Source organism: Diadema setosum, chromosome 19, assembly GCF_964275005.1.
Source record: "Diadema setosum chromosome 19, eeDiaSeto1, whole genome shotgun sequence".
NCBI classification, from domain to species: Eukaryota; Metazoa; Echinodermata; class Echinoidea; order Diadematoida; family Diadematidae; genus Diadema; species Diadema setosum.
This window is the reverse complement of record NC_092703.1, coordinates 33715124-33726170: the sequence shown is the minus strand read 5'-3', so window position 1 is coordinate 33726170 and position 11047 is coordinate 33715124. Positions and strand designations below refer to the sequence as shown.

At 41.4% G+C, this 11047-nt stretch overlaps 1 pseudogene; it reads left to right on the top strand.

The window, feature by feature from the left end:
- Positions 1–2198: 2198 nt before the first annotated feature.
- LOC140242455 (E3 ubiquitin-protein ligase TRIM56-like) lies at positions 2199–10823 on the top strand (annotated as a pseudogene).
- The last annotated feature ends 224 nt before the right edge of the window (positions 10824–11047 follow it).

Here is an 11047-nt window from a genome sequence, read left to right as displayed (position 1 = left end):
TAATCTCAACGACATGCATGCCAGATTTATATTTCTTTGTTTATTCTGTTGAGAAAAAGTGAAAATAAAGTTTGAATTTGAATTTTGAATTTGAAATCTGTTTTACATATCTGCCCCAATATTTTATTAGGTTGACGATCGCTCTGCTGATCGCGCGGTAATTTGTGTGGTTTTTTTTTTTTTTTCTTGTGTGTGTGTGTGTGTGTGTGTGTGCGCGCGCGCGCGCGCACATGCAAATGATAAGTCGAGCTCAGTAGCAGATTCAGGGACGGGCGCACGGGGCGCGTCGCGCACGGGGCGCCCGCCCCTTTGATATTAATTGCTTAAATTTGTCATTTTGTTTACTGGTTATTTCATTAATATTTCTGTTCGATGAAATAGGGTTTTCAGTATTTGTAGTCCTACACGTAGGCCCTACTATATTGATTATTGCATATTCCTGCGTGTTGCAGCTGCCTACACGTACATGTTACTACACATATCGCGATGTCGATACCAGCAGCACTTGGCGCAATGGCAGGAATCAAGTCGAAAATCGCAGATTTCCTCACTAGCAAACAGGAGCATCGATCCTGGGGCCGCGTGGAGGGAGGGGGCAAAAATATAATTTAGCTGCTCCTCCCTCCCCCTATGATTCCCCAGATGCAGACAATTTTCTTGCTTTCTTGATAGAAAACTGTCCAAATATTTTACGCAAAGTGCGCACCAGATTGCTGAATTTCAATTCTGAAAATATGAATACCCCCTCCCACACTCTCCCTGGTAAGGGGGGGGGGGGGAGTTGACAAATTTCAGAATATCTTGTCAAAAAATGTGCACCAGATCTGTCACTTCAATTCCACTATATTCAAAAGTTCCCTCATGATCTTTTCATGTACCCCCCGTTTCCAATTCATATAGATTAAGACACAGGACACTTTGGGAATCGACAATTTTCCCATACTTATCGACAAAATGCGCGTGAAATCGTTTTTAATTTCAATTCGAAGAATGCGAAATCTTCGTTGTGTGTGTGCGTGGGGGGGGGGGGAGGGGGAGGGTATATCCTTCACAACCCCCCTCCCTCTCCCGTCAACTTCCGGATACTGATATACAGCAATGTCGCACATGCGGAACAAGAGCTGAGACACCGCGATTTCGTCATCCACATATGTGTAAATATTCATTTTTTTTTTTTTTTTTAGGGACAAATCCGAAAGTGTGCACCAGATCCTGAATTTCAGATTTAAAAAAAATGCAAAATCTCCCTCGTGTGAGACACCCTTCCCCTCTCGGTTGCTCCGCTCCCTCGCACAGATATTCTACAAGTATGTTCACGTTTTGCCCTCCTCCAACAGTGAAATCAGGTTGAGCAGGTTGACCCCCTGCCAGCATAAGGTATCTAATGCAAAAATTAGTAGTACATTAATAGAGCACTGTAACTGAAAAAATTGTTTTCGGTGACAGAAAAGCTATTAAAGGGAAATGTGACCGAAATATATAGTCCTCTGGTTTATATTTCCAGAATTATAATGTCATGAAAAGTACACCATGTGTATGGATGAAATCGCACGATGACCAGCATAAGAACAAAAACTTTCCAACCGTCGGAGGGCGAACATATGAAGAGTTTGTTTGCAAAAACCGATAAGTCCATATTTGCCAAATGGAGATATTTGCGATTAAAGGTCAAGAAAAATAAAGAGAATAATAAGAAAATTTTTGCTTCTTTTGACCATAACTTCAAAAATATACCTTTATATGTAGTGACCAATATATCATTTAAAAGGTATCATTTTGTACTTTATGACAGAGATCGTACTTCAAAATCTTCAAAAATGGACTTATCGGTTTTTGCAAACAAACCCTTCATATATCTCCCACCCACCCATCCCCCCCCCCCTCGCTCGCTACACTCCCTCGCATTGCGCCCCTCCCTTTAAGGAGTTCCTGGATCCACTCTAAAGTTTCGATTGCGACGTAAATCTCGACCTTTGTAACGTGCTAACCTGCATACGTGTGAATCCCCCTATTGATTAAATGTTTTATTGATTGTTTGCTTGACATACTGATTACGTGGGACAGCGTTATTGAAGGTATTATTGAAGGTCTCATGATATGATTCTTTACCTTGGTACCAGATTATTGACAGAGTTGACAAAGTAGAGAGTGTCTCATGGAATCAACCATTTTTTTTTCTAATACTCAGGAACGTCACCATGGCAACCAGTGTAAAAAATCTCGTTGCACAAAACCTCCAGTGCCCCATTTGCCTAAACGTCTTCGTTGATCCAAGGCTCCTGTCTTGCTCCCACACCTACTGCAAAGACTGTCTGCTTCAACTTTCTATCTCTCAAAAAGGGCGCAAGCTAACCTGTCCAGTTTGCCGCAAGATCACCAACGTCCCTAAAGGAAATGTTGACCTGTTGCAGTGTAACTATCCAATCAAGTCTCTAATCGAAGATGTCAAGGACCAGGAGAGCCTAGACTGCACGGTGTGCAGTGGAAACGAGAGGCCACAAGCCGTCACCTATTGCCACGAATGCGACGACTACATGTGCGTCGACTGCTACAAGACTCATGACAGGTGGGACAAGTTTGTGGGACATGAAGTTGTGAAGGTGATGGGCGGCATCGCTTCGGGGAGAGTTTCCGAAAAGAAACGCCGTAAATGTAAGAAGCACAAGTTCGAGGATGAGGAGTTTTTCTGCGTAGAGTGCAAGAAGTTCGTCTGCTTCCGTTGTGGCATGATGGAACACAGTCAAGCGGGGCACAAGGTCCTTGACGGCAAAGAATATGAAGATGCACAGAAGAAGAAGATCGGTGAGCTGCGTGGTCGAGCCGACGTCAAGATGTCGAAGATTGATGAATACATGGTGTTCGTCGAGGACCAGGATGCTAAGATGAAGCAAATCCTGGATAAGCTCTCCCGAGAGATCGAACAGACGTGCGAAGAGTCGATCCAACAGCTTCAGGAGAGAAGAGATCACCTGATCACAAATTGTACGGGGCGTATCGGGGTGTATCGAAAAGAGCTTCGAGGGATGAGAGATGCCAGCAAGCAACAAATCAGTCAGATCAAGAAAATTAGTGAGCTGATTGAAAATAGTATGAAGACACATCTAGAGGGCGAAGCGTTGACTACCTACGATACCTTATGTCAACAATTGGAAGACCTTCTCGGAAAGAGTGATCCCAATTACGAAGTGCCACTGAATACGACTTTGCAAGGACAGCGCGTTGTTTTCAAGCAAATTAGACGAGGAGGGACAGGTTTGAATGAGCTTGATCTTGGAGTGATTGTTACTCTACACCCCGATACGCATTCCAGAGCAAACGTTATAAAAGGTACGCCGCCGCGGTCATCGTCTTTGCGGCCACCGAATACGTCGTCGTCAATGGTTCCGCCGCCGCTGCCACCAAAGACGTCGTCAAGGGTTCCTTCGCCGTCACCAAGGGCTCCAACGCCGCCGCCGAGGGTTCCCACTCCGCCGCCGCCGTCGTCGTCGAGGGTTCCTCCGTCATCTTAGCGGCATTCTGATTCGTTCAACGAATTACATTTGAGTGCGTGATGTAGCTTCGTTTATTTAGGGATCTTATTTAACTATAGTTTTGAAGACATACTTATGTGTCTTTTATAAAACTTTAATGAGAAGGTTTTTTTAAGATCTGTCATGTCTGTTGTACTGCATAATGAAATTTCTTCAAATTGCAGCTGGTTCTTGATTTGGAGGACTTGTCTACGACGTAAAAGGCAAACAGCAGGTTATTCTGAAAGATACTGGTGTCAGAGGTGTTGTTTTTCTGTAGGATGGACATGTTGCTATTCACGACAACCAAAACACAATGCGATCTACTCCAGGCCTAAAAGTTTTTGACAAGGTTGGACAGGAGTGGATTTTACGTAAATTGGACTACTAATATGGTATCAGGGGGAAAATCTGAAATGGATTCAAAGCGTTCTCAATGGAAGAAGTCAGAGGGTCGTTTTGGATTGTATTACATCTTCTCCAATAGCGGTAGGATCTAGAGTGCATCAAGGGTTTAGTTCTCGGGCCTTGCGTCTTTCTGCTTTACATTAATGACTTTTGCCTGATGGTCTAGCGTCAAAGATTCGCCTTTTTGCCGATGATGCCATTTCCTGCATGACCACTGCCCAGCAATCACATAACGATTTCAGAAGTGTTTTTTTTTTTTTTTGACGTTCGTACGTGTTCGTATAAAATGGACGTTTTTAAAACGTACATATACAGCACCAAAGTTGGGACTTAGCATTTACAGCAAAGCACAGGTTTTTTTTTTTTTTTTTGAAAACGTTTTAAAAACGTCAATGGACGTTACAATACGTTTTTGATAAGTCTGCTACGTTGACTTCGTCTTCAATGAACGTTTAAAAAAATGTTTTTCTTTGGTCCGCTACGTGTTCGTCGTTGGTTTCTGAATGACTAATGAATATTAATGCCCATTTATGAATATTGAAATAAAAAAAATATAGATTTGAGAACTAGTTCAATTTGACAAAAGACATTGACATCTAAAGGCTTATGCTGGGTTAAACTTTTCTGTGTTAAGAATGAACTTACCTACGTTATTGTTCAGTTATTCCCAATTTCAAATTGTGTTATGAAGAGGTAAACTCTATGCCTAACCCGAACCCTAATCTTTACTCTAACCTTATCACTAACAAGTATTTAGCGGGGGGGGGGGGGGGTAATTGGCCGGGGGGGGGGGAGTAATTGCGCTGATGAGGGGGTCTAGGGCAGTTACCCCCTAATAGGCAATTACCCCGGACCCTTCGCCTGACCCTAACCCTAATCCTAATTCTGAACCTAATCCTAGTACTAACCCAAACTGTATACCCTAAACCCGCTGTAAAAATCATATCAATTGTTAATTGTTATTGTTAAACCTAACCCTAACCCTAATCTTTACTCTAACCTCATCATAAACAACCAAGCAAACACAGAAAGTTTCATAAACTTTTTTTTTAAGGTATATATATAGGTCTTCGTATAAGATGGACATTTTTAAAACGTAAATACAAGGGGCCGCGGAACCGGGGGGGGGGGGGCTGGGGGCTGCAGCCCCCCCCCCCCCCCCCCCCACACACACACACTTTTGGTTCGTGAAAAAAAAAAGCAAAAAGGAAGAAAAATAAGAGGAAAAATCGGGGAAACACTCACAACGCCCAATAAAATTTGAATTTCCTAAGATTCCGCCCTTACAGCAAGTTCCAGTCTGATAAGCACCACTTACATTCCAAAAAAATCAAAAGTTCCCTCATGTACAATAAAGTTATTCCCTTTTAATCAACCCTTTCCTCTCTCAGTTCCCCGACATTTTTTTTTTTCATTTCGTGAATATTCCATCAAATATGCGTATACGATATATCTCAATTTAAACTTTAAAAAGGCAAAAGCTCGGTCGCACGGAAAGGTTGGGGATAGCACTCTCCCACGCTTTCTCCCTGTTTGCCCCCCTCCACCCCAACCCCCCCCCCTTTTTCATACAAGTAGACTATGGCTACACTTTGAGTTCTCCAAATACGCCACAAAATGTATCCACCAAAACGTTTAACTGCGCAATCAGAAAATACAGAATCTCCCTCATGTAGGAGGGGGAATAGCCTTGGCTTATCTGCTCCCACATCCTCCAGATATGTGTCCTTCCACAGACTTGCACTTCTCTAATTGACAAATTTCCAGATATTCCAACAGAAAAGTGCCCAAGTTAAATCTACAGTTCTAAATGAAAAAAATAGCTCCCTGGAATATGGGAGGGGTATCTTGCCATCCTCCCATTGATTGGTCCCCTCTATAGACTTAATATACTTTGGGAAATGACAATTTCCGAATTTCCCCAAAAAACAAGGAAAAGTAGAAATTACGCGGTGCGTAATATATGTTCCCGCCGGAAGTAGCATTTTGTAGCAAAATGTACAATACAGGTCAAAAATCAAGGTCAAAGGTCAAAGAAGTCAAAGGTCAAAATTCCATGTAGAAGTTTTGAAGCCCTCACCTAGTGCCATCACATAAAGCAAACGGAATCGAAATCGGATTAGAAATGGCGAAGGAGTAGCATTTTTTAGATATTGTACAATAAAGGTCAAAAATCAAGGTCAATGGTCAAAGAAGTCAAAGGTCAAAATTCTGTGTAGAAGTTTTGAAGCCCTCACCTAGTGCCATCACATAACGCAAACGAAATCGAAATCGGGTTAGAAATGGCGAAGGAGTAGCATTTTGTAGCAAAATGTACATTACAGATCAAAAAATCAAGGTCAAAGGTCAAAGAAGTCAAAGGTCAAAATTCTGTGTAGAAGTTTTGAAGCCCTCCACTAGTGCTATCACATAAAGCAAACGAATCGAAATCGGGTTAGAAATGGCGAAGGAGTAGCATTTTGTAGCAAAATGTACAATATAGGTCAAAGGTCAAGGTCAAAGGTCACAACTGAAATTCTGTGTAGAAGTTTCAAAGCTCCCATGTAGTGCTATCATATAAAGCAAACAGAATCAAAATTGGCTCATAAATGACAGAGAAGTAGCAAATTGAAGATTTTGATCACACACGGACGCACACACGGACAGACGGACGGACACACGGACACACACACGTACGGAGCCCGTTTCATAGTCCCCTGCTCGAACTCGTTCGGCGGGGACAAAAAAAGTGCTTCAGATCGCTTTATTTCAGTTTCAACTAGAAATGTCGCTAAGGCGCCTGGTATGCCTCCTCCATAATGCATGATTCTCCTAATAGGTCTATAGTACATGTAGACAATGTGTGATTACATTTTCACAAAATTGGCAAATTATTAAAATGACAAGTTTGTCACAAATGTGTTGAATGTTCACCTTCCTTGACCTAGGTTTAATTGGATGAAAAGGAGAGCATATATTTGGGGATTTACTTTGACCCATTCATAAGTTTATGCATTGAGTAATTTTCAAGGTATGGAGAAAAAGTGCAATTTCCGTATTGAAAAGTTCATTGTTACCATTTTCATCCGGCCTTTGACCCTAAAATTCATAGGATAATCACTGTCAGGCACAACATGCATAAATATGTAGTAAGTTTCAAGATAACTTGAGGCACTTCTGAGATATTGAGGAAAAAGTTATTTCAGCACTTTCCCTTGATTTTTGACCTTTTGACCTTTGAGGCAAACAAAAAAAAAGAAGAAAAAAGAAAGCTTCCAGAGAATCTCTATTAGGTTATACATGTACATGCATACACCAAGTGTAAAAAAAATAATAATGCTGCTGGCATTGCATAAATATGAGGGAAATAGTAAAATTTTGAAGTGTTGCCCTTGACCTTTGACCCCTGACCTTTGACCCATGAACCCTAAATTCTCTAGATAATCACTACCAGTCAGTACATGTATACTGTTCCATGAAGATACCTTGAACAATTTCCAAGATACGGAGAAAAGAGTGAAGTTTTAATATTTTTACTTAACCTTTGACCTTTTGACCTTTGACCTCATGACCCCAAACCTTCACCAGAGAATCTTAATTGGGTAATACATGTGTACACTAAGTTTCAAGAAAATATCTTCAGGCATTGCATAGATATGGTGGAAATAGTGAAATTTTACATATTTGACGTTGCCCTTTTGGCCTTTGACCTTGAGCATGTGCACCCAAAAGTTGATAGGCACAACTTCACTCCCTAATACACATACATGCCAAGTTTCATTAGGATACCTCAAAAGGTTTTTTAGTTACGCTGTCCACAAAATTCATTACGGACGGAAGGACGGACGGATAGACGGAAGGACGGACGGACGGACGGACAGCCCGAAAACATAATGCCTCCGGACCACTTCGTGGCGGAGGCATAAAAACGCTAAAGCTTCGTCGATAGGGAGGGGCATCCCCCTCCCACACCCTCCCCTAAGCTCTACCTCACTAGACTTTGTACATATACAGAGATGATGCACACTAGAAATAAGAGCTAAATTCCATAATTTTGCTATTAGCACTTCCCTGAAAAAAAAAAAAAACCGAGTCATTTCCATTATTTTCTTCTTTTTTTTTTGGGGGGGGGGGGTACTGCACCAAAGTACTGCACCAAAACTTTGCACCAGGTCGCTGAATTTCAGGTCTGAAAATATAAAATCACCTTCGTGTGGGAGAAGAAATGTCCCTTATGTACACCCTCGTGTGCTTGCCTTTTCTGTTTGATTGCTTAACCGACAGCGTTCATGAAATTCATTTTTAGAATTAATACAAGAAGTTTATTTGAATGTTACCACTTTATAGGCAAATTGTTCAATAATAATCAACTACCAAACATCCTGCTACCTTAAACAAGTGGGGCCGTTTCAAGTAGATAAGACACGCAAGAACATGCATCAAATTGCACCATATACATCATCAAATTGCAATAAGTTCTCACCGTGGCAGGCGGACACCCCCTCCCACAACCTACCCCTCTCGCTCCATCCGCTCGGGCTCGGTCGCTTCGCACCCTCGCATAGTAACTGCCCCCCCCCCCCCCAAGATCATATCCTGGATACGAGCCGGTGCGTCTAAGCGGGGGGGGGGGGGGTTGATCAAGACCCCCCCCCCCCCCACACACACACACACTGAAGAAAAAAACGTTCCGTGGCCCCTGCATATACAGCGTCAAAGTGGGGACTTAGTATTGCCGACGATGCAATTTCCTACATGACCACTGCTCAGCAAACACATAACGATTTCAAAAGTGTGTGTGTGATCTAATTCTAGTAACCATGTCTTCATGCATTACAACATTTTGGTGGTACATAAAAGAATGTGATACAGATTCATCAATTGGGAATACATAGATGGTAAAACATTAGGAATACGTTAGGATAGGATTATACAGGATTAGGACACATTAGTCTCAGAAAATATATAAAATATCATAATTTTTTTAATACCCTGTGAAATATAAACATTAGACATTCTTAAAAGGTTTTCTAGACGTTTTAGATGGATATCAAAGGTTCTCCAAACGTTCTGAAAAGGGTCATAAGACTTTTTAGACGTTCTTAAAACGTTTTTTGAACGTTCTAGACGGTTTTCAAAGGTTTTCTGGACGTCCACAGAACATTTTGAATATTCTTAGAATGTTTTGCTGACGTCTATAACGTTCAAGAGGTTTACTGCAGGTCTTTAAAAATTTCCGAAAGTTTTTTTTTATTGATTTTTAAACGTTTAAAAACATTTCAATAACGTCCATTTTAAACGTTTTAAATACGTCGAAAACCTTCGACAAAAAGACGTTCTGAAAACGTTTAGACAAAACGTCCAAATAACCAACTTGGGACGTTTCAAGAACGTTCAGAAAACTTGCAAATGTTAGCTGGGTGACAATCAACATCGTAAACAAAATATTCAAGAGGACCTAAACAAAGTAAAAAAAAAATCAATGGATGATGGTTTTGAACACAGATAAGTGCAAGGTTTTGACAATTTCCAGGAAAAGAAGAAAGGTGCAACACGTGTATCATCTAAATAACGCCCATCTTGAATCTGTTGAATCAGTAAAGTACTGTGGTGCAACCATCGCTTCTGATTTGAGGGGGCCCAACACATCAATAACTAGACGCATTCTTTCCATAAAATCATCTGATGTCAAAGCCACAGCTTACAAGACTTTGGTTCGACCAATGTATGCTTCCTCAGTTTGGGTCCCATCTTCCAAGAACCTTATCCACAAAGTGGAAATTGTCCAGAGAAGAACAACGAGATTCACTTTGAATCGCTACCATAATGCCTCAATTATCACCAAAATGCTGCAAGAACTTGATTGGACCACTCTGGAACAGCGCAGAGAAAACGACAGGCTAATCAAACCACATTCCTATCAGATACCATACTCGAGAATTGAATCGCATCGCCATTCGTTCTTTCCGAGAACAGTAAGGGGCTGGAATTCCCTGTATTTATTGCCCTCGGTATTTTCAAATGTAAATATGTATAATTAGGGTGCGTGTGATCTACTCTTAGTAACGATGTCTTCATGCATTACAAAATTTTGCTGGTATACCAAAGAAAGTGACACAGATTCATCAATTGAAAATAGGACGTATAGTATAGGTATATGTGGTAGGACGTTAGGAACAGGTTAGGATAAGATTATATAAGATTTGGGTACATTAATTCCAGACTGGGCCTGTATAATCTCATAACTATACTTTATATATCTTTTAAATACCCAGCAAAAAAATAAGCATTAGACGTTCTTAAAAGGTTTTCTGGACGTTCCAGACGGATATGAAAGGTTCTCTAAACGTTCTGGAACAGGTCATAATACTTTTTAGACGTTCTTAAAATGTTTTTTGAACGTTCTCGACGGTTTTCAAAGGTTTTCTGGACGTCCGCAGAACGAATTTCCTGTCGTTGGAAATTTCGTAACGACTTGCGTTTGATCACAGTGGCTAGTCTTGTTCCTCATATTTGTTATGTGCGTGTAAATATCTGTAAATAAACTGCATTAAAATGTAAATAACATAGTCTGCAAGAATCTTCATCTTATTGAATGAGGCTAACTTAACCACAAGAAGGAGAAGAAGAAGAGGAAGAAGGCCCCTCGTGGAGCAGGGCGTACAGTCAGAATTCATTACTCCAAGTCATTATAAAGACGGGTTTGGTCATTTTGCTGTCGAGGCTGAAGAAAGACTTTGTCTATCCGGTAAGAGGTGGTAAACTGGCGAAGGATATTTCGTGTGATGATTTCAAGCCAACTGAGGTCTTCGGCTGCTATCTAGTGTAAGGCTTGTCGTAACTGAAGGCCGTGTCACACCAGCCTTGCGTGCGGAGCCTTGCAGAAGTCCCCCCGTACATGCGTACGGTATGAGAAGGCATGAATGAAAATTGCAAACATTCTTGCTCGCCCGCTGAAAATCTTCTACGTGCTGGAAACTACCTCCTCGCCACAAGCCCGCGTAGCTTGCCCGGATAGATGTGACACGGCCTGTATAGTATTTGGATTTGGCGGGTAAATCCAAGCAGGGGTTGACAAGGGAAGGTTACCGGGCACAACCCGCATCTTATTCTGGGTGGCAAAGCCAGATTTTGGGGTTAAACTTGTTTTG